Consider the following 22,729-nt stretch of genomic DNA (forward strand, 5'->3'; position numbering starts at 1 on the left):
ATGAGTGAATGAACATGGATTCTAAATGTATACTTTTCCTATCTCCTGAAACCTATGGAACTCGTAGGTAGCTAGCACCCAAATCCTTATATCCTTTATCACATCTCAAAAGTTTTCAACTCTGTCCACCTTCTTGGACACCCTGTAAGGATACAACTTTTACTTAGCCCTTTTAGAGGAGGACTCTTTTTTTTCCTCCCACACTCCTTAATTGTAAGGGAGGACTGGTAAGTGCCCTTCCTATTCCACACTGCTAACTGCAGAATATCCTCCCTCTGTCCTTATAAAATCCCCTGCTCTGAGTCAGATATCATCAGTCTCCATTACCCTACTACCTTTCCTACTGTAGTCATTTATGGCTCTGCAAGGTCACCCTTTTCATTCCTTGGTAATTTTAGCTTCTGGCTCACTGTCACTCCAATACTATTTCTGTCATAATTCTTATTGATTTCAACATCCAAAAAAAAAATCCATCTGATATCCTGGCCTCTTCATTTCTTGACAGTTTCTACAAAACAACACAGATCCTGTTCTCTCTCTCCTGTCTGAGCCACTTTCCCTCATGGTCACACCTTAATCAGGCCATCTAAGAGTAAAGTTTAATATCTACATCTAAAGCTGCATCTTTATTGTTATTGTTTCAGTTTTTAAGACAGGATCTCACTACATAGATTGGATGGCCTCAAACTTATAGGCCAGCTCAGTCTGCCTGCCTCTGCCTTCTGAGCAGGGAAGAGGGGCTAAAAAGATGGTTTAGTAGCTAAGAGAATGTACTGCTCTTGCAAAAGACTGAAATTTGGTTCCCAGCACCCTCATCAGGTGGCTCACACCACCTACAATTCTACCTCTAGGAGATCTCATACCTCTGGCCTCTGTTGACAGCTGTACTCATACATACATACTCCACCACACCCTAATTATAAATAAAATAAATCCTTAAAAATTTTTCCAAATGAGTTTGTAGTGAGGTAATTCTTCTATAGACATCTACTGGCAAACTTGAGAGAATACATCAGGCATACGACTGCCCTCTGCAAGAATTCATGCTATCAACATCAATAGATAACAGAAAGCAAAGCCAGGAGAGGATGTACCTGTAATTTCCAACACTCAGCAAGTAGAGAGGCAGGGAGATCTTGAGTTTGAGGTTAGTCTTGACTATATAATAAGATCCTAACTCTTCCCTGCAAGCCCTTGCTAAAAATATAAAGAAAAATAACAACCAAATAGAAAGTAAAAAGGAGAGCACTAGGCATGCTGTTGCCCTCCCTCCTTTTAATCAGGCTCTCCAAGGGAAAATTAATACTATTATATCATCATTTATAAAGTTGCGTTAAGGACAGGGACATGTTCCAAGAACTGCATCATTATGTGGTTTCATGGCTATGTGAACATGATTGCACATACTTAGATATGGTAGAGTTTACTACATATCCAGGTTATATGATATAATCTGGCTCCAAGACTATAAGCCTATAGACCTTGTTACTATATTGAATATTGCTGGGAGTTATAATATGTGACAGCTAATCATTGTTGTTAACTTGATGGGAGTTAGAATCACATGGATACATACATACCTCTGGGTATGCCTATGAGGGGTGTTTCCAGAAAGGTTAAGAACTACCCTAAATGTAGGTGGCATTATCCCATAGGCTGGGGTCATGAACTAATTAAAGAGGAGAAAGCCAGCTGAATACCAGCATTCTGTTTCCTGATGGTGCAAGCCATCATGCCTCCTGCCACCATGCCTTCCCTGTTATGATGGACTGTATCCTCACGAACTGTAAGCCAAAATAAACTCTTCTTTTAAGTTGCTTCTTGTCAAGTATTTGTTCACAGCAATAAGAAAAGTAACATATAACATAATGGTGAGGATATATATAGCTGAACAAAAAAGATATACTGACTGAGGCACTTACCACAAATGGAACTTACAGGACTATAAGTTTCTCTCAGTGAGTCAGTGACAGAATTGTCAGTGAATGTGAAGCCTCAGGGCACGACTGTAGACTTTATAAGAACTACACTTAGGCTATAGTAAATTTATATTTAAAAAACCCTCTTAAAAACAAATTAACCTTAGCATCTGTAGCATATTTACCTTTTAAACTTTTGACTTTCATAATGAGACTCGGCTTAAATACAGACACACTGCACAGTTGTATAAAAATATTTTCTTAGTTCAAGTCTAGACAGACTTACTGTTGATTTTTACCAGACCTTCAAAGAACACCAACGAGCCTCAAATTCTTCCATAAAACATAGGGGTGACCCTTCAAAACTCATCCTATGAATCTAATACCCTGATACAGCAAAATAAAAAAGGAAGCTTTAGTTAATTTTTCCTGATGAACGTAGACACAATACTCAAAAATCAAATTCAACAACACATTAAAAAGATTATTCAGCCGGGCGGTGGTGGCGCACGCCTTTAATCCCAGCACTCGGGAGGCAGAGGCAGGCGGATCTCTGTGAGTTCGAGGCCAGCCTGGTCTACCAAGTGAGTTCCAGGAAAAGGCGCAAAGCTACACAAAGAAACCCTGTCTCGAAAAAACCAAAAAAAAAAAAAAAAAAAAAAAAAAGATTATTCATTATGATCAAGCTGGTTTTACTCCAGGGACACAGAGGTTCAATATACACAGATTAATAAATATACCACATAAACGGACTCAAGTATAAAAGCACATGGCCATCTCAACTGATACAGTGAGGCATTTATTCAGCCAGAAAGATGAACAAAATCATGTCTTTTGAAGGAAAAGAGTAGAAATCAAATGGCAAGTAAAATAAGCTAGACTTGGAAAAGTAAGTTCTACATTTCTATTTATGAAGCCATCATCTTCTGGATCCTTCTAGAATCTGCCTATCTTAGTTATTTTTCTATTAATGTTATAAGACACCATGGCAAAGGCAACTTATACCACAAGGAGTTTAGTTGGGCTTATGGTTCCAAAGATTTAGAGTTTATGATGGTTGAGTGAGGGCATGGTGTCTGGAGCAGCAGCTGAGAGCTCACATCCTAATCCAGAAGCAGGAGGTAGAAAGCACACTGGGAATGGTATGAGTCTTTTGAAACATTAAAGCCAGTCCCCAAGTGCCATACTTGCTCCAACAAGACCACACCTTCTAATCCTTCCCAAATAGTTCCACCATCTGGGGACTAAGCATTCAAACATGAGCCTATTGGGGACATTCTCATTCACACCATCACTGCCTGAGACTCTTCTTTTCAGAAATATGTGCATGGCAGTTTGCCTCATTTCCCTTTTCACATTGGATTTGCTTGCAAGTAGACTATGCCTCATGAATTCTCCTATTAACAAAAATCTATCAGTGTTGAAGGTCCATGTTTTCAAACTTTATTTTATTTATTTACTTATTATTATTATTTTGGTTTTTGAGACAGGGTTTCTCTGTGTAGCCCTGGCTGTCCTAAACTCACTCTTTAGACCAAGTTGGCCTTAAATTTACAGAGATCCATCCTCCTGCTTCGGCCTCTCAAGTGCTGGGATTAAAGGTGTGCACCACCACTGTCTGGCTGTTTTCAAACTTAAAAAAAAAAAGATTATATTTTTATTTTAAAATTTGTATCCATGTGTATTTGGGTAGATTGTGTGCTCAGAGAGGGCAGATATGTCGAATCCCCTGGAGCTAGAGTTTACAGGTGATTGTGAGCCACCTAATGCAAATTCTGGGAACTAAACTTGGGTTTTCTGCTGCAAGCCATTTCTCCAGTCCCATTTTCAAACTTTTAAAGGATTATGTTGAGGTAGTAATGAACCCCTCACTGTGAATTTTCTTAGCAGTTCTTTTTCTTCTCATAGCATTTCCTTTCCCCCTTTTTCTTCCAAAGCTATGTGTGTATGAGGCAATGGGAATTTTTTTTAGCTCTGCTATAATCTTTTAGGACCACATTGGGTATGTGGTTGTCCACTGTTATCCAAAATATCATTATGTGGTACATGAATGTTCTCAAATATATTAGGACTGGGTTGAGTATTGAAATGTAACATGTAATTAAATTCTTATGCCAACAATAAAGCCAGTGTTACCTAATAGAGAATACTGAGGCCAAGATAAAAACAAGAAAACCAAACAATCAAAGCCCCAAACTCAATACTTGGTCATATTACCAAGAAAGCACAAGAACTGTGATTTGAACCTAAGGTTTTCTAATGTCTAACAACCCTTTCCTCCTTCATCACCACTATATTAAGTCTAAAGGAACATGGAGAATCAGTCTCTCCTATAGTTCCAGGTTTCTCAATGTCTAGAATAGGAATTGGCCTCAAAATCTTAGTAGGATGAAGGAAGGAAGAGAGGCATGAACAGGAGGAGGGACGCTGTAGAACACTACAATGGATAGAACTTAGAGAGATCAAACTTTTTAAACTTCACTTTAATTTTTCACAAAGTCTGAAATGAAGTCATTAAGAAATAAAGTTATGACACAAAACAGCTATATAAAATAAAATCATATCAAATAAATGGAGTAAAACTTACAACTTTTAAGTGGATGAATAATGTTAAATGCTCTTTGAATGTCACACTATATTATCAAACTTTGTAATTATAATTAAAACAAAGAGCTTGTACAACAATAAAACTGACTAGGACATAATTAAAAGCACATGAAAAAATAGAATCATGTCCAGAAATAGAACACCATGTAAACACATGCCATAAGGCCAAACATAAAGCTTAATTTAAAAAAATAAAAACAAGTGACCTGTGAGATTAAGTCGACAGGAGGGAAATGGAAAATGCACAAGGCTTTAAATGTGAAAGAATGCAAATGTCAGGATAAGAAAATACAATTTAAAGAAACTTAATAGGAGAGTAAAATATGAAATTCAATTTGGAGAAAACAAATTCAAGAATGAAGATTCAGTGTCAAAAGTCACTGAACAGAAAAAAACTTAGAAAATACTTTCCATTTATTCACAAAGTATTTATTAAGCATTTGCAACACTGCTCTAGTTTCTCAGTGAGGGGGTGATGGGATTCAGCTAGCAATGTGATGGGTCGGGGAAGCAGAAGCAGATGAAGCAGGAAACCACTATAATTTATTCACTCTCATATCCACAACATGTAGCCAATGCACAGCATGAAACAGAAATTCAATAGTATCTTCTTAATGTATGAACTGTCAGATCCCCAATGGAGGTAGAGGAAGGAGAAAAAAGCTCAGTGGGAATAGCTCTAGGTAAGAGGAAAAGGCCAGGTTCTTTGTGCTGACTTTTCATGTTCATAAATGTGACCATCAACAGAATTCACTGAATAGCTTCTGTCCTGGAGACAGCTTTGCTATCCTACTCCTTGGTCTCACTGGTGTTCCCTATTTGTCCAGATTTGACTATATCTTTGGCTAGGTCTTATCACAGGAAAGATTCTTAGTACATTTTGGAACTGGGCTTGTCTACTAAATGAGCATATTAAGTACTCATCTGCCTACAAATAGCAATTTCAGGCAAAAAATAGTGGTATTGTGGAGCCCAAAAGTAATTAATAGGGTAAGGATGTAGCGTATTAGTAGAGTGCCTATCTAGTATGCATGAGGCCCCTATGGTCCAGTCCAAAGACAGAATTAAAAACCTGGTGTGGTGGCACACACCTGTAATACCAGCAGCTAGGAGGTGGAGGCAAGAGGATCAGAAGTTTAAGGTCATCTTCCACTACACAGTAAATTCAAGGCTAGTCTGGACAACATGAGGCCCCATAAAACAATAATAATAAAACAAAATAAAATGAAAAAAATGAGTAGCATCAAATTAAACAAAACTATTCAAAGAAAATATGTGAATTACCATCTCTAGTAGTAATACAACAAGAAATATTTAATTTACTTTGAAATTCATTTTGGAGAAAACATGATAGTGAGATCATAAGGGAAGACAGAAATGAGAGCAAAGTTCAACTTCAAGAAAAGTCAAAGAGGAGACATGACATAGTCTTAAACTGCTGGGAGAGGAATGAAATCTGAAAGTTTCTTTCTCTGAAAGTTGAGAATAAACAAGAGTTGTATTGTGTATATAAGCAAGCATGGTAATTAAAACTAAGTAAATACCAATGGCAAAGAAACAATGATAAATGGGACTAATCAGAGTCCTAAAATCAACACATACATATGAGGAATTAGTAAATGATAATTGATGTACTACCTACTATAAAATTATTCAAAATAGACAGCCAAATAAATATTTGGCTATTCACAAAATTCACACTAGTCACAAAAATAAATTCCGAATGAATTAAAGACTTCAATTTGAAAAGCATATAAAAGCATAAAAAATAAGATTCTAGTTTATTCATTCTCATATCCATAACATGTAGCCAGTTTACAGCATCAAACAGAAATTCAATAGTATCTTTTTAATAGCAGAAAACTAATTAATTAAAAAGTCAGTTTAAAACAATGCAGGCCATTGCTACTGCTTTTCATTGCTACCAGAACAAGATGGAAAGATCCCATTGCTACTTCTGTAAAATTACACTTTGGTCACAGAACACAGAAAAATGAAGTTGAAACTGAGCTAACGGCTTCTTCTCTGCTGGCTATCTTTTACAGTGATGGGAAGTGTCATGCAGGTTGTTGTGGGAGGAAAGCCATCAACAGTCTTACTAAACCCTTTGTGCTGCACCACCGATCTGCCTGACAAGATATCCCATTGGTGCACTAGTGGCATGGCTATTATAGGCTCACAATCATTTCTGATGGAGGCCTACTCCATTGGAAGGAATCAATACCTGTACAGTACACCTGGTCAAAAACCCTTGGCCAGGGAAGTCACAGAACCTAGCGGGAAGATACTACTGTTACTTTTCTAAATGGACATGTACTTATCACATTACCTGCTTTCTAAATAAGTTTATGCCCAAATACTAGTGCTGTTTTCAGTTTTGGTCAGAAAAGCCTTTTTGCAATGGGTAACAGTTATTGTATAGATTCATTAACTAGTCAAGGTGTTAAGAATTAGTGACTACTGAATAAGAAGTCTCTGTATCAGCCCTTCCAAGGCTCAAGGAACATTGTGTAAGAGTGGGGTAGAAAGAATCTAGGAGTTGGAGTAAGGAGTAGAGTATTTTAAATATTATTTTTTAGACATGACATGAACTCACAGCAACTGCAATTCCCCCACAGGAGACCAGTACAAGATGGAGCCCATCAAGAGGGAAGAAGGGGGAGGGGATGACAAGGCCCCAACCCTCTGATGAATTACTACTGGCAATTACTGGTTGCTGGGGTAAGGGGATACATTTTCTTCAGTGTTGTAGACACAGCTAAGATGCCCATGTTCCTGTAAATAACTCTCTTATATTCATGTATGCAACCCCAATTAGACTAATTAGGACACACACACACACACACACACACACACACACAGATACAAATAAAGACATAAAAGTAAACAGGTTATAAGTTGGAGAGAGGAAGGAAGCCAGGGAGTGTGGGAGGATAATGAGAAGGAAATGGGAGATGAATATGAAAATATAGTTTATATATATAAATATAAAAACAAAACACATTATTATGTATAATTAATATAAAATAAAAAGAACTGTATGATGAATAAGAATGCTTCATAAACTCAAAAGCTATAAAGGCAAAATAAACAAATTTGATATCAAAATTAACAACATAAAAAAATATCACAAAGGGGGAGAACTCCAACAGAATAAAAAAGTCTGCCATTTTTATAATATAAAAATGTTATATTATAATTTATATAGAATATAAATATTTTTAATGCTGCACATAAATAGATATTTTGAAAGCATATCCAACCAGTGTTTTAGCACACAGCGGGCTAACTATTAACTATAGAACTAACAATAATACACCGTATGCTGTATGTGCACATACCACCACCTCTAACAGGCACACACTCAAATCTACCTTCCCACTTTCACACACACAAAAGGAGATTTATTGAAAACTGAAAAATCAAAGAAATAATGAATTATCTTTAAATACAATAAATCAAGTGACAACATTGCAACTTTTTATAAGACACCAGAAGGTCCATATGAAAGCCTGCAGGTTTGGAGAAACAGACCCAGATGATGTCTCTCTGAACTTGCTACTGGGAGAGATTGTTACCAGATATGATTTCTTTGCCCCTTCCTTTAGAATCCCGGCACTTCACAGTAGAATCAACATGTTCTTTCCCTATTACATAGGACCCTCAACTGCCTTTAATACTCCCATCCGGGTGGTACAGCACCCGTGGGCCTCTATTTACTTTAGGAATACTAACTCGCCATGGGCAAGGGGTTCCAACCAGATCTGCCAGAAAAACACAAAGGTTGTCATATATACCAAATTCAGAGAAGACAAAACGCTAACACCCGAGCCACAGAGCTTATGGGAGGACTTAGCATGGTACTAATATGTCAGTACTACTCTCAATGGCATTCTAGGCCTCAGTCTTCACAACTGTAAAATAGGGAATATGCCTGTGAACTACAAGTAAAAAAAAACTGTACCCTGCTATGATATCTAAGGTTTTAATGGCATACTCCATTCATAGCCATTAATCTTGGTTTTTAAGTTTTGATTTTATAGACAGGAAGTTTTTAATTTTTTTTAAATCCAGATGAATTCCATTCAAATGACAGTTAAAGACAGATAAATAAGGAGAGTTTACACATACATAATCCTAGCACTTAGGTGGCTGAGGCAAGAGTATTGCTGTGAGTTTCAGGCCAGTCTGGGCTACGTAGTGAGATCCTGTCATTGAAGGAAAAACAAAACAAAATAACCTAAAACCAAAATAGAATAAGCAAACAGCAAGAAGAGGGATAACCTCAGGCACTCTGTCTTAGAAATAGAGTGGAGTGAATCATCAGATTCCTTAGAGAGCTGAGAGATAGTCTGAAGAAGAGAGGTACTTTTAGGAAAAGTGAACGTTGACAAAGATTCTAGGGAAATGACAGAGAAGCTTTATTAGGGAGATGGCAAAGGTCTGAGGTAGGCATGCTAGAAGAAGGGTATTATTTGCAACTCATCCAGAAACAACCACAAAGGAGAGTAGAAGATAAAGTCAGAAAAATAAGGGTGTGTGTGGTTGGGGTGGAGGGGATGGGAGTTAGTGGCCCTTAAAGGTAAATCTAAAGCCTCAGAAGAAAGAATTTAACTTTGAACAGGGCATTAAAAATTCTTGTTCCTGTGTTGACAACAGGTTGTAGAAGAGAAAGGACACATCAGGAAAAAGAGGGTATTCTAAGAGTGTAGAGCAGTGGTTCTCAACCCTCTTAAAGCTGTGACTCTTCAAAACACTTCCTCATGTGCTGACCATCAATCATAAGATTATTTCATTGCTACTTCATAACTGTAATTTTGCTACTGTTATGAATCATAATGCAAATATGTGTGTTTTCTGATGGTTTTAGGTGACCCCAAAAGGTTGCAACCCACAGGCTGAGAACCGCTAGTCTAGAGGAAGTATTATGGTGGTCGAACAAGGCAGAAACATGAAGACAGTAGAAAGTGACTTAATCTAATGACTTAACAATTGATGGTAAACTCAACAAGACTGATGACAGACTGAACAAAAATGAAAGCGAATCAAAGGTGACTTAAGACTTTTGCCCTGGGCTTCTAAAATAATAAAACTACTTTTTACTGAGATGGGATAGGTTATGGGAAATGTAGTTTTGAGATAAAGCTCTGCAGCCTTCAACTTTCAGAGGTTAGGAAGATAAAGAGAAACTAGAGGGGGAAAAAAGCCTCAGTAAGGTAAGAGGAAGTATAGATGATGAAGTGTTCTAGAAGTTGAGTGAAGAAAGCATTAAAAAACAAAACAAACTGGGCGGTGGTTGCACATGCCTTTAATCCCAGCACTCAGGAGGCAGAGGCAGGCGGATCTCTGTGAGTTTGAGGCCAGCCTGGTCTACAGAGGAGTTCCAGGACAGGCTCCAAAGGTACACAAAGAAACCCTATCTCGAAAAACAAAACAAAACAAAAACCAAACCAAAACAAAACAAAAAAACCCAAAAAACAAAACAAAATCCACAAAACACAAAACAAAACAAACAAACAACAAAACAAACCCCAAACTAACAGTGTATGATGCTGTTGAAGGAGACAGAGAACTGATTCACTGGTTAACAACATAAAAGTCAGGGTTGAACTAGTTTAGCAAGAGGATATCAATAGAGAAAAGTCCCAATTAGTATAGATTCAAGGCCTGATTAATAAGAAAAGAAAATTGAGTCAATGAATTGGATAACTGTGGAGTGTGGATCATAGTTAGTAAAGATCTAGATAGAGTTAAGAGACACTGAAGAATACAGTGCCTTATATCAGAAAGTACTGCATTTCCAATATTTAAAACAGTACCTGGCATGTGCAAGTTTCTAAACAAATATTCGTTAATTGCCTGAAGTCATCAGATATTTTATCAGGAAACAGCTTCTAGAAAATGCAGTAAAATATAAGGATTCTTGGTTCAATATGGAAATATGGCCTTTTACTTTACTGCTATGACTGAAAACTTTTTAAGGCCCTTACATAAATACTCCATTGCTGTGAAATAATCTTTTTGTACACTGTGAAGATGTGTCTTTGCCAAGGCGCCTTCTGATTGGTTTAATAAAGAGATGAATGGTCAATAGCTAGGCAGGAAGAGGTTAGATGGGACTTCCAGGCAAGGGAGAAAGGAAGTGGAGATGAATCTAGGCGCGCGCGAGAGAGACGCCAGAGGACATGGAGAGAAAACAGAAGGTGAAAGACGGAAAAAAGCTAAAAAGCCACAAGGAAAAATATAGATTAATATAGATGGGTTATATCTTATTTAAGTTATAAGCTAGTGGGACAAGTCTAAGCTATAGGCTGAGCTTTCATAATTAATAAGTCTCTGTGTCATTTTTGTGAGCTGGCAGCCCAAAGGAAAGTCTGACTACATACCATAATTTGGGAACAAGGAAAGAATTTCAAATCCCTTTCAAGAATATATGTTCAATTCTGGATATATAATATCATCTCTCTAACTACTTCATATATCTGAGGCCCTTGTTTAATCTTGTAACTATGAAACAAGCGTGAGACTTGCATAAAATCACATAGCCTTTTCCCACAAAAGTCCCAGGACACCAGGATATCCATTTACAAAAGAATGAAGATGGGCCTGACTTCATATAAAAAATTAACTCAAAATGGCTAGAATACCGAAATGTAAAGACTAAAGCTACATACTCTTAGAAAAAACATAGGGGTAAATTAATGTGACCTTGATGATCCCAGAAGCATAAAGGCAACAATACAGGACTAAGTTCTTTTCTGCAAAGGCAACTACCAAGACAGTGAAAGGGCAGCTCACAAAACTGGAGAAGTTTCAAACCATGGATGTGATAAAACCTAACATCTAGAGTGTATAATCAACTTTTTTTGTCCTTTTTCTTCATTTTACTTGTGTGTGTGAGCACATTTTCACAGATGTCTGTGTGCATATAAAGGCCTCAAGTTATTACTGGGAGTCTTCCTTAATTTCTTTTCCATTTATTCTCTTTAAAAATTATGCATATATAAATTTATTTATGTATATGTGTGTTTGTCTGAATGAGTTTATGCACACTTCATGCATGCAAAAGCCTGAGAAGGTCAGAAGAGGGCTAAAGTTACAGGTGGTTGTGAGCCACCATGTAGGTGCTGGGAACTGAACCTGGTCCTCTGCAAGAGCAGTAAGCACTATTAACCACTGAGCCATCTCTCCAGCTCCCCACGCCATTCTTTTGAGACAGGATCTCTTACTCAAACTCAGAGCTCGTCAATGTAGTCCGTCTTCATAACCAGCTTGTTCTGGGGATCCTGTCTCCACTTTCTAAGGCTAGACTTATAAGTAAACTGCCACAACCACCCAGCACTTATAGGGAGTACTAGGGTGCTTCCACCACAAGTGTTTTAACCACTTAGCCATCTTCCCAGGCTCCTACAATCAACTGTTATAACTCAACAACAAAAAGGCAACACAATTTAAAAACGGGCAAAAGAAACTTTTCAATAGAAAATTTTTAAAAGAAAATACCAAACAGCCAAGAAATATATGAAAGGTATTCAATATCATCAAGTCATTATGGAACTGCAAATCAAAGCCACAATGAGATACTACTTCATATCCACTAGGGCAGAGGTCTACAATTAAAAAAACAATGACAACAACAACAGAACTACCACTGCTAACAACAAAGAAACCAATTTTCAGGGAATTTTCAGAGACTGCTAGTAGCAACATAAAATACTGCTGGGCCACTGCTGTGGCAGTTTTTCCTTAAAAACTTAAAGGCTGAGAATGTAACTTACATTGAGTTATTGCCTAGCATGCACCAGCTCCTCAAGATAATCCCAGATACCGCAAAACAAACACCTTCAATAAAAGAATTATCATATAACCCAGCAATTCTACTCTACCTTTATCTACCAATGAACTGAAAGTATTAAGCAAAACTTGTAAATAAATCCTCTTAACAGCATAGTTTAGAAGATCCAAAAGCACAAACGACCCAAATGCCATCAACTGGTGAAAACAAAATGTGATATATTCATAATTCAACCAAAGAAATGCAGTACTGACAAATACTACACTATGCAATGAGTCTTGTAAACATTATACTGAAAAAGACACACACACACACACACACACACACACACACACACACACGACAGGTTTCTATGAAGTAGGTTTGAGACAGGTAAATAGGGACAGAAAGCAAAAATGGTTGTTGCTAGGAATTTGGAAAGAAAGGAATGGAAAATGCCTACTGGGATACAGAGTTTCTTTTTGGGGTGGTAAAAATATTTGAAAATTGGATGTGATATTTGCAAACTCTAAATTTATTAAAAACTGTCCATTAAGAATAATTTCACCTCAATTTAAAAAAATTACATAGTTTACCCTCAACAAACTCAGGCCTTGTATCTGAGAACTTAGTCTAAGGCCTCAGCCCACTCAGTCATCTGTGCTCTTCCACACACCAAAGGAGCTCTGAACTGCATCAGCAATGGCTTTTCACCCTTCAGGTATGGTACCTAACCATCGTTTTTATGTGAGAATTCTCACTGCTGCTGAAGTACATACAAACATCTAAATAAAATTATTTTCTAATAATATATTCTTGGTACAAATAATCTTGAAGCTATGTTTGCTATTTGTATTACAAAGTCATCCTTTATATAGTATTTATATATACTATATGGTATACACACACACACACACACACACACACACACACTATCCACTTATCCACCTAACTGATACGTTAATGATATCTGTGGGCTCTCATCCCTATAAGATATTATTTCTATGTGCAAAAGAGTATAGCAATAAAGTTTATGCTCCCAATTAATAAACACCATTTTTCACTAATAATCTTTGGCATTTCCCACCTTCAGTGTTTTCTGTTATTTTGTGAAGACTGCAACTCTTAGGCATATCAAATTCAAAACTGACCTTTAAAACCTCCCATGCCAGGTTAAGGTCATCAATGAAGAAGAAACAGATGGGTGTATCCATTTGCATGACAACCCATCCTAAATAGTGACTCTGAGTACTCAAGGTAACAACATTTACACATTCTCTCCCACCCCCATTCTTTCTATCTTTCTGGACAGAGTCTCGTTTGCAATCCTGGCTGGCTTGGAACTGGCTATGTAGACCAGGTTGGCCTTGAAATCACAAAGATCCATCTGCCTCTCTCTCCCAAGTACTGCGATCAAAGGCATGCAGGACCATGCCCAGTTTATACATAATCTTTTTGATACCAAAGTTTGTTCAATGCTCTTTCTCTCTGACCTCAATGATTTCCAATTTATAGCCACCCCATCAACAATAATGATTTCAAAGCATGAAAAATTTTACATGTATATAACTGGAAAAATCAAGTTCTAATATCAAGTTAACTGGAAAAAAATACTGCAAAACTACTCCTGGGAATCTGACAAATACACATTTCCTAGCACAGCCAAATACTCCCATTTTCAATATGCCAACAATCTGGTTTTTGTTCATCACTTGAATGGAAGGATGATGTAAGGGTTACTGGTGCCCAGATCACTACTGGCCTTTAGAAACTCTACGGCTTTCTAGATAAGCCAGAGACTAGTGGCCAAATTACTAACATCTAAATCAAGTCCTTCAGAAGTATTCAGGGTCCTAGAAAAATATCTAGTCAGTGAAAAGCAGTCTTCAAAACAAATGCAAGCAAAATCCCTCTACAATGGGGAAGGTAAGTAATCAAGTACTATCTAGCTACCTCCCTGAGAAGTGAGAAGCCTTTGGGTACTCAACACACTGAGTATCTGCTACATAGCGATAGATACCAGCCCCTCCCTTACCATGACAGCTTTTTAGATAATCTTTTTAAAATCTTGGTCAATCTATGTTGGAAATACAGCACAGTGGTAGAGTACTTGCCTAGCATGTGCAAAGCTCTGGGATCAATCCACGCTGCACTGAGACACACATTATTCTGAACATTCACTATTTTCTTATGATCTACTGTTGTTCAAATCTTAGATGGTCTTTTAACAACAACAACAAAAAAAAAAACAAAAACAAAAACAAACCCAGAGCCAGATATCAGGGTGAAAGCTGAAAGATCAGAGAAGCAGAGCAGCCAGCCACTAGTTCGTAACTCTGCAAAATCCTCTGCCTACAAAGAGAGAGTTCCTGTTTCCTCACACCTTATATACCTTTCTCTGCCCAGACACCACTTCCTGGGATTAAAGGCATGTGTGCTTCCCAGTACTGGTATTAAAAGTGTGTGCCACCACTGCCTGGCTGTTTCCAGTGTGACTTTGAACTCACAGCAATCCAGACGGATCTCTGCCTCCCGAGTGATAGGATTAAGGTTGTGTGCCACCACTGTCTGACCTCTATGTCTAATCTAGTGGCTGGCTCTGTCCTCTGATCCTCAGGCAAGTTTATTAGAGTACACAATATATCACCACAGTCTACTTATTTCAATTTGGTTTCTACCTTTTCCTAGCCATTCTAGAATGGCTCTTGCTGAGATCAAAGATTTCCATCTTCTGAAATTCAACAGATTATTTTCAGCCCACCTAAGTACTTGATGATTTTTTTTTTTAAGCACTATCTTTGCCTTTGTGGCATACCCAAACTACAATTAGATTTTTTTGAGATAGGGTTTCTCTGTGTAACAGCTATGGGTGTCCTAGAACTCACTTTGTAGACCAAGCTGGCCTCAAACTTACAGAGATAAGCCTGCCTCTGCCTCCTGAGTGCTGGGATTACATGTGTGTGCCACCACCACCTAGCTACTACAATTAGATTAGATTTTAAAGAAAGCATATAAAGCAAAAATCAAGTATGGGTTACTATTTTAAAATAATTTGTTCATTTATTGTTTTACGTGTATGGGTATTTTGCTGAATGTGTGGGTACCATGTGTGCTGGTGCCTGTGGAGGCCAGAAGAGGGCACTGGATCCCTTGGAACTAGCTAGTGTCATAGATAATTGAGAATGGGCATATGGGTGCTGAGTGATCTCTCTCCAGCTTCAAAGTATGGTTTATTTTATTTTATTTGGTTTTTTTTTCGAGACAGGGTTTCTCTGTGTAGCTTTGCACGTTTCCTGGAACTCACTTGGTAGTCCAGGCTGGCCTCGAACTCACAGAGATCTGCCTGGCTCTGCCTCCCGAGTGCTGGGATTATGGCGTGCGCCACCACCGCCCAGCATGGTTTATTTTTAAAACCCTTTAAATATCTCATTTAAGTACAGTGTGCTTGCCTATACACAAACAAAACTTTTTCTGCCTCATTTAACTAAAAACTCCATAGTATGCATTCAGTTGTCACATACCTAACATCAAGCAAGGTGCCACCTCATGGTACCCCTCTATTTACTTCTCGTTATCTTATTCTAAAAAACAAACGGAAAAAAAAAACCCAGGCCAAAACTAGCTCTGGGCCATCTTCTGTTGCTAATCTTGGGTCAGTGGCTCTTCTTCCACTAGTCAGTAGAATCATCTGAGGAGCCTTTAGACAAGGCTGCCAGCACTACAGAGGTTGAGCAGAATGAGCACTGGTACTCAGAGGCTATCTAGTGCTTCAACAGCAAGTACCTGGCCATCCAGAGCTAGACCCCCAACTAGAAAACTAAATTACCACCATTACCACCACCACCACCACCACCACCACCACCACCACCACCACCACCACCCATACAACACAAGCACACAACACAATCAAACAAACCCAACACTGCAATTCAGATCAAATAAATAGAAACAGAAATTTCTTAGATGGACCTCAGCATTATTATTTTTTCAAGTGTATGTGTGTGTGCAAATGTGTGCAGGGGTGTATATGTGGCACATGTGCACATATGCATGATGGTGTGTGCATCCATGTTGACCCACAGAAGTTCAACAGGGTCTCTCACTAAATTTGGAGCCAGGCTAGTGGCCAGCAAATTCCAGTCACCCTCCTATTACTGTCAAAGCACTGGAATTACCAGTGACTGTACTGCCTGCCATGCAGAGATTTTTACATGGACACTGGAGATTCCAATCCAAGTCCTTACACTTGTGCAGCTACCTCCCCAACCCTAGCATTGGTATTTTTTAAAAAATCATTCAGTGTTTTCCAATACTCTCTCTTGACCAGGGATTATACATTCAAAAGCACACAGAATTAGGTCAGCAAGTTGGCCAGCTGGTAGAAGTACCTGTACCGAAAGCCTGAGTTTGACCCTCAGAACTATGTGGTGCATCTACATATATATGCAATGCCAGCACTCCTACAGTCAGATGGGAGATGGAGACAGGCAAACTAACCAGAAAGCTCATGGGCCACCAAGCCTAGAGGTGGCAGCACAGGGAAAACAAAGATCCTGAATCAACAAGGAGACACCCAACTCCTGAAAGTTACCTTTCGACTTCCACATGTGCACACACACTCACTCACAAAATACAGAAGCAGAGGCAAAGCAGGCCACGCATAAATTTTAGGGAGTGGCTGCCTGGGATCAGTTGTGACTTAACCTCTGATCACTGTTGCCATACAAGAAAGAGTGTAGTGTGCCATTCACTTTCTCTCTAAAAATCTTCAGATTTAAAAATATTGGCAACTTAAGCAGAACTAATGATGAAACTACCTCATGGACAAACTAAAACATCTGTAAGCTAGCTATTGGTTTGCAACCTCTGCAATGAATAATTTCACCCATACACTTCAACTTAAGCCTAAAAATTTGTGCCTCCAGTTCTATGCTTTTTTCCCCTATGGGTTCTGAACTGTCAAGTGCTTTCACACACATGTGAACTATGACTTAAATCCACCTCAAAACTACCCTTATGATATTCTCTATTTCAGGAAAAAACTCCACTGTTCACATTTTGGGGCAACCTAGTGCTCTGGAATTTATCCTAGGAAGTTGTTTTTCTACCCTCAACATTTGTGCCGTTATCTTCTTCTACACCAGTGGTTCTCAACCTTCCTAATGCTGTGACCCTCCAAGTACAGTTCCTCATGTGGTGACTCCCAACCATAACATGATGTCATTGTTATTTCATAACTGTAATTTTGCTACTGTTATTAATAGTAATGTAAGTATCTGATATGCAGGATATCTGGTATGTGACCTCTAGGGGGTTTTAACCTACAGGTTGAGAACTGTTGTTCTAAATCCTATCAACCATGCCTCTTAAGTACATTTCATATACACATGTTCTTCTTTCTAGCTCCATTGCTATCATCCTAGTCCCAGTGACCATTTTTTTTTATATCCTAGCTACCTTGTTCAAATCATTTTTTCCATATGATGATCTTTCATAAACATATTTGGTCCAGTAATCTCATTTCTATCAATTTATTCCACAAATACACCCATACACATGTGAACTAGCATATTTATAGTGCTCTTTATAATAAACTGGAAACATTTACATACCCATCAATAGGAGAATGGCTGAATAATCTTTAAATCATTCAAAAATAAAGGACATATACATCAAAATGGGTAAATTCCCAAGGGACTGTTAAAAGAACAGAGCACAGTGTGTTACCATTTGTATAAACAGGATGCCTATCAAAAAAAAAAAAAAAAGCCCACAATGGTAAACAAAACTATTACCAGTGGTTATTCAGAAGGCATAGGGGAAATAGTGGCTGGAAGAAGATATTGTGATTCATGGGCCTGGAGGAGGGTCCCAACACTGATTTAAGTCCTTGCATGATTCTAGTGGTAGGCTGGACTGAGAAATCAATCAGTAGCAGATAGCTTCCACTTACTTTCCTACTTATTTTATATCATTCTGCCCCCCTAACTCTTCAAGTGCCAGCCACACTAGCTTCTGGGTTCCCAAGGAAAAACTATTCTTTTCTGTCTCAGGGTCCACAGTTGTTCTTTCTGTGTAGAACCCTGTTCCCCAAGCTTTACTTAGCAATTCCATGTTTATCCTTCTGAGTCCATCTCAAATGTTACTTCCCCCAAAGAAACATTCCTCAGTTTCCAGACTAGGTCAAGAGTAACATTTTATATACTCAGGGAAACCTGAACTTCTCTTAGAATTTAACACAGCTGTAATGAGATAACTGTATAATTACACGTTTACACCAGTTACCTCTTTAGACTATACAAACCAGAAATGCATATAGCATACCAGATGGTTTTACCTTTGTTTTCCTAGACCTAACCTACCATCCAGTTGGCAAATGAGGTTGTCCCATATGAAATAAATGACTTCTATTGCCCTTACTTAGGAAAGCAAAGGCAACATATCAGCAAACAAGGGCAATGCACTGTGTTGTTTGGTTTTGCTCCTTTGGGGGGCCCGCCACCCAGCTCCCAAATAAACCATACACAGAGGCTTATTCTTAATTATGAATGCCCGGCCTTAGCTTGGCTTGTTTCTTGCCAGCTTTTCTTAAATTATCTTGTCCATCTTTTGCCTCTGGGCTTTTACCTTTCTCTATTCCTGTATACCATTCTTTCTTACTCTGTTGTTGGTAGTGTACCTGGGTGGCTGGCCCCTGATGTCCTCCTTCCCTCGCTCCTAGAGCTCTTTTTCTATTTATCCTCTCTGACTGCCAGCTCAACCTATCCTTTCTCCTGCCTTGCTATTGGCTGTTCAGTTCTTTATTAGACTATCAGTTGTTCTAGACAGGCACAGTAACACAGCTTCACAGAGTTAAACAAATGCAGCATAAACAAAAGTAACACACCTTATAATAATGTTATACAACAGCAGTGTTCTGGGATTAAGGCAACAGCTAGTTTACAAGTGTAGTTTTCAACTATGGATAATTTGGCTCTTCTCGGGGGATACCTGGCAATGTCTGGAATAACGGTTCTCAACTTGGGGGCCAAATGACCCTTTCAGAGGGGTTGCCTAAGAACATGGGAGAACACAGGAATTACTATTCACAACTGTAGCAAAATTACAGTTATAAAGTAGCAATGAAATAATTTTATGGCTGGGGGTCATCACAACATGAGAAATTGTATTAAAGAGTCACCACTGGTCTAGAAGCATTTTTTATTGTTATTAAGTATGTGTGTGGTACTATACCAATAGCTAGGACTCTAAGTCAGGAACTTGGCTAACCATCCTCTATTGCACAGGATAGCCCTCTACAACAAAGTATTAATCTGATCTAAAATGTCAATAGTACCACCTATGAGAAACCCTGATAGAGAGGTGATACTCAGAAGGTTAGCCAATTCTACTTCTTGCTCTGGTGGGGTTTTGTTGTTACTTTTGGTGTGTGTGTGTGTGTGTGTGTGTGTGTGTGTGTGTGTGTGTGTGTGTGTGTGAGAGAGAGAGAGAGAGAGAGAGAGAGAGAGAGAGAGAGAGAGAGAGAGAATCGGAAGGATCTCAAGAAGAGTTTCAGAGATGTAAAGCTTGAGTTACTTGTTGAACTGACAGAGGCCAGATCAACTGGAACCATACTGATCAGAAATGAGTCGCTGAGTTTATCACCTTCAAATATCCTGTACTCCATAACTGCCCAACCCCTTTATTCTCTTCCTGCTCAAGCAAAACTTCCTTTCTCTCAGGATACTTGGTTTCAGCTGAAACTTAAGGCCAGATGAATCCAGACCAAGGATAAAGTCAGAAAGTCCTTCACTATGCAGAATGTTAAGCAAAGTGACATTTTAACATATGCAAATCTTGTGCATGAAAGTAAAGCATTAACTGCTTAATATTCAGGTTGTTAGTGTATAAAGCTATCATTGAATCCAACAACTACATTAGCTCTGTAAAGGCTTTTCCAAAGCTTTCTATTAAAAAAAACAAAATATACCAAAACTTTGTATTCCTGATCTGCGTTTTTAGGTTGAGTAAAAGATCCAAGTCCAGCCCCCCCCTTCCCAAGTATCTCATGACATAAGTCTGTCAGAAATGACCAGAGAGCCTTTTGAATGCAATAAACGTGAATAAATCGAGTGCAAATCAGAAGTCATCTGTAGATTTTTTTTTAAAGCTTCCAGTAATGGAGACCAGTGAAAGAAATTAAGATAAAATTTTACGGTGCAAAGGAAAAAGCCCTGTGTTTTACTACAACACGAGTCTGCTGCCTGTTTAGCTGGACGCCCATGCTCTGACCTAGTATGGCAATTTTTAGGGTCTCTGTGCTTGATGCTCTGTTTACAAGAAACTGAGGCCAGACACTAACGAAGAACAAAGAAAAATGCCTGGCACCAGAGAAGCAGGAGACGTTCTGTACATAAATGAAGATCCGAGGAGGAACTCTTCTCAGATTTTGAAAGGCACTACAAATCATTCCCTTCACTTGCGTGTGAAAGCATTTATTCTGTGTTTTCAAACTAGTTTCTACAAAGAAAATACCTTATAATTTACAAACAGCAATTTGTCTCCCCCCTCCGCATTTGCAGAGCATCGAGTGGGATAAAATTTCCTTAGGCTTTATCAGAGTGGGAGGAATGGAAATAATGTGAGCACAACACAGTTCCGATGCAACATCAACTCCAAGCCCGGCCAGCTGGTTTCCATCGAGTGGTCCCCAAGGAGAACGCCCCTCGGAGGCGGCAGCCGGGCCGGCAGACCGTGGGAGCCGCCGAGGCCTTTGCAGCTCGGCCACTCGGCCGCCCTCTACCTTTGTTTCAGGTGCCCCTGTTCCCCGAGTGGCCGGGATCCCTCCCGCAGCCCCGAACTGGTGACACATCCTTCTTTGGCCAAGTCTGGCCGAAGGCGGCCAGGGGGCGGGGAAGGAAAATAAAGCCTCAGCGCGGAACGACGTGACTCTCAGTTCTTCCAGAACCTTGGCATTTGCTGCTCTGCCAAGCTTTCCTGTTAACGAGTTCCCGGGCCGAGCGTCCCGCGAGGTGGGAGGCGCCGGCCATCCGGCCCCCCCGGACTCCTCCGCGGGGCACCCCGGCCAGCGTTCTCCTTTGCCGCCAGCCCCGGGAGTCCTCCGCCGTGCCCGCGCTCCGCCGGGAGTCCCTCCACCGCGCGCGGCCCCTGCGGCCAGGCCAGTCCCCGCCCCCGGCCCCGCCCGCCCCGGTCTCCGCGCACCGCCCCTCGGCCTCGCCAGCCCGCGGCGGGCCGGGGGGCTGAGAAGCAGAGCTGGCCTAGCGCCCCGCGTCGGTGCGCCTACCTCAGTGCCCGCCGCTCCTCCTCCTCCTCCTCCAGCGGCTGCCTCGGCTCTCAAGCGACGCGCCACACACCGCCCCGGCTTCCCGCAGCGCGGGGTCTGGGGCCGCTTTCGCCGCGCGTGAGGAGCCGAGGCCTGAGCGCGCCCCGCCCAGCCGCCCAGCCACCCGCCAGCGCCTCAGCCCCGCCCACCAGCCCCGCCCCTATCGGCCCCGCCCACCTGGCCGCGCCTGGTTTCCAACCCCCCCCTCCCCTGAAAGGGGTCCCCGAGGGGCACCGGGAGAGCCGCTGCGGCTGCCGCTGTGCACTGCTTTGTATAACGGAGACGGCGGCGGCTCAGTACTGTTTGGCGAAGGAGTTTCATGCTAAAAGTATGCATTTTATGACGGCCGTCATTGTTTTTATTGCCCTCTTTACTGTCCTCTTCCTTAGCTGTCTTGCCCTTCTGGGAGGCTGTGTGACCCAGACTACCGTCTCCACGCCTCGCCGTGGCCCACACCTGCAAGCTCCTTTTCGCTCAGCCCAAGCTGTGTGAGTTTTGAAAGAAGAGTTTTCATTTATTTTTTTAAACAGATTGTTAAACAGAATTTAAAAATTGTTAAACAAAACTACATAAAACAAATGCACAACTTAATGGATTGTTCTGAAACACTTGCAATTTTGATGCCTGAAGCTTTGACCCTAGCTAAAATAATAAACAAGGCCTTTACTAAAACGGGGAAATACATGGTTGACTGGGCTAGGTACATAGCTCAGTGTGTATAGGTGCCTAACACCACATAAAATCACATAAACTGGGAGAGTTGACCCACGCCTCTAATTCCAGCTCTGCAGAGGTGGAGTTGCCAAGAGAATCAGAAGTTCAGAGTTATCTTTTGCTATATTGCTAGTTTGAAGCCAATCTGGCCAACATGAATATCATGGCTCAACAATAAAAATAATGCACGTTCGGGGGGTGGGATGGGGGGAGGAGGGGATGAACAGTGGTTGGTATGTAAAATGAAAATTAAATAAAAAAGAATTAATGTAAGTAAATGAACATAAAAATGCACGTTCAATTCTTAATTAGAAAAGCAATCATTATAGAAGAATATAGATAACAAGTCAGTCAGTCAGTCAGAAGAGTGAATAGTGTGAGTGACATGCTTGT

The 22,729-nt window shown here is 39.9% G+C and overlaps 1 protein-coding gene across 1 annotated transcript in view; it reads right to left on the minus strand.

The window, feature by feature from the left end:
• Window positions 1-21,757, minus strand: part of Ppp2r3a (protein phosphatase 2 regulatory subunit B''alpha) — a 155,016-nt gene extending 133,259 nt beyond the window's left edge. The window contains exon 1 of the mRNA XM_076576919.1: window positions 21,584-21,757. The gene's annotated coding sequence lies outside the window, so the exon portion shown is untranslated. The remainder of the gene's footprint in view (window positions 1-21,583) is intronic.
• Window positions 21,758-22,729: the final 972 nt, after the last annotated feature.

This window comes from Peromyscus maniculatus, chromosome 7, assembly GCF_049852395.1.
Source record: "Peromyscus maniculatus bairdii isolate BWxNUB_F1_BW_parent chromosome 7, HU_Pman_BW_mat_3.1, whole genome shotgun sequence".
Taxonomy (NCBI): domain Eukaryota; kingdom Metazoa; phylum Chordata; class Mammalia; order Rodentia; family Cricetidae; genus Peromyscus; species Peromyscus maniculatus.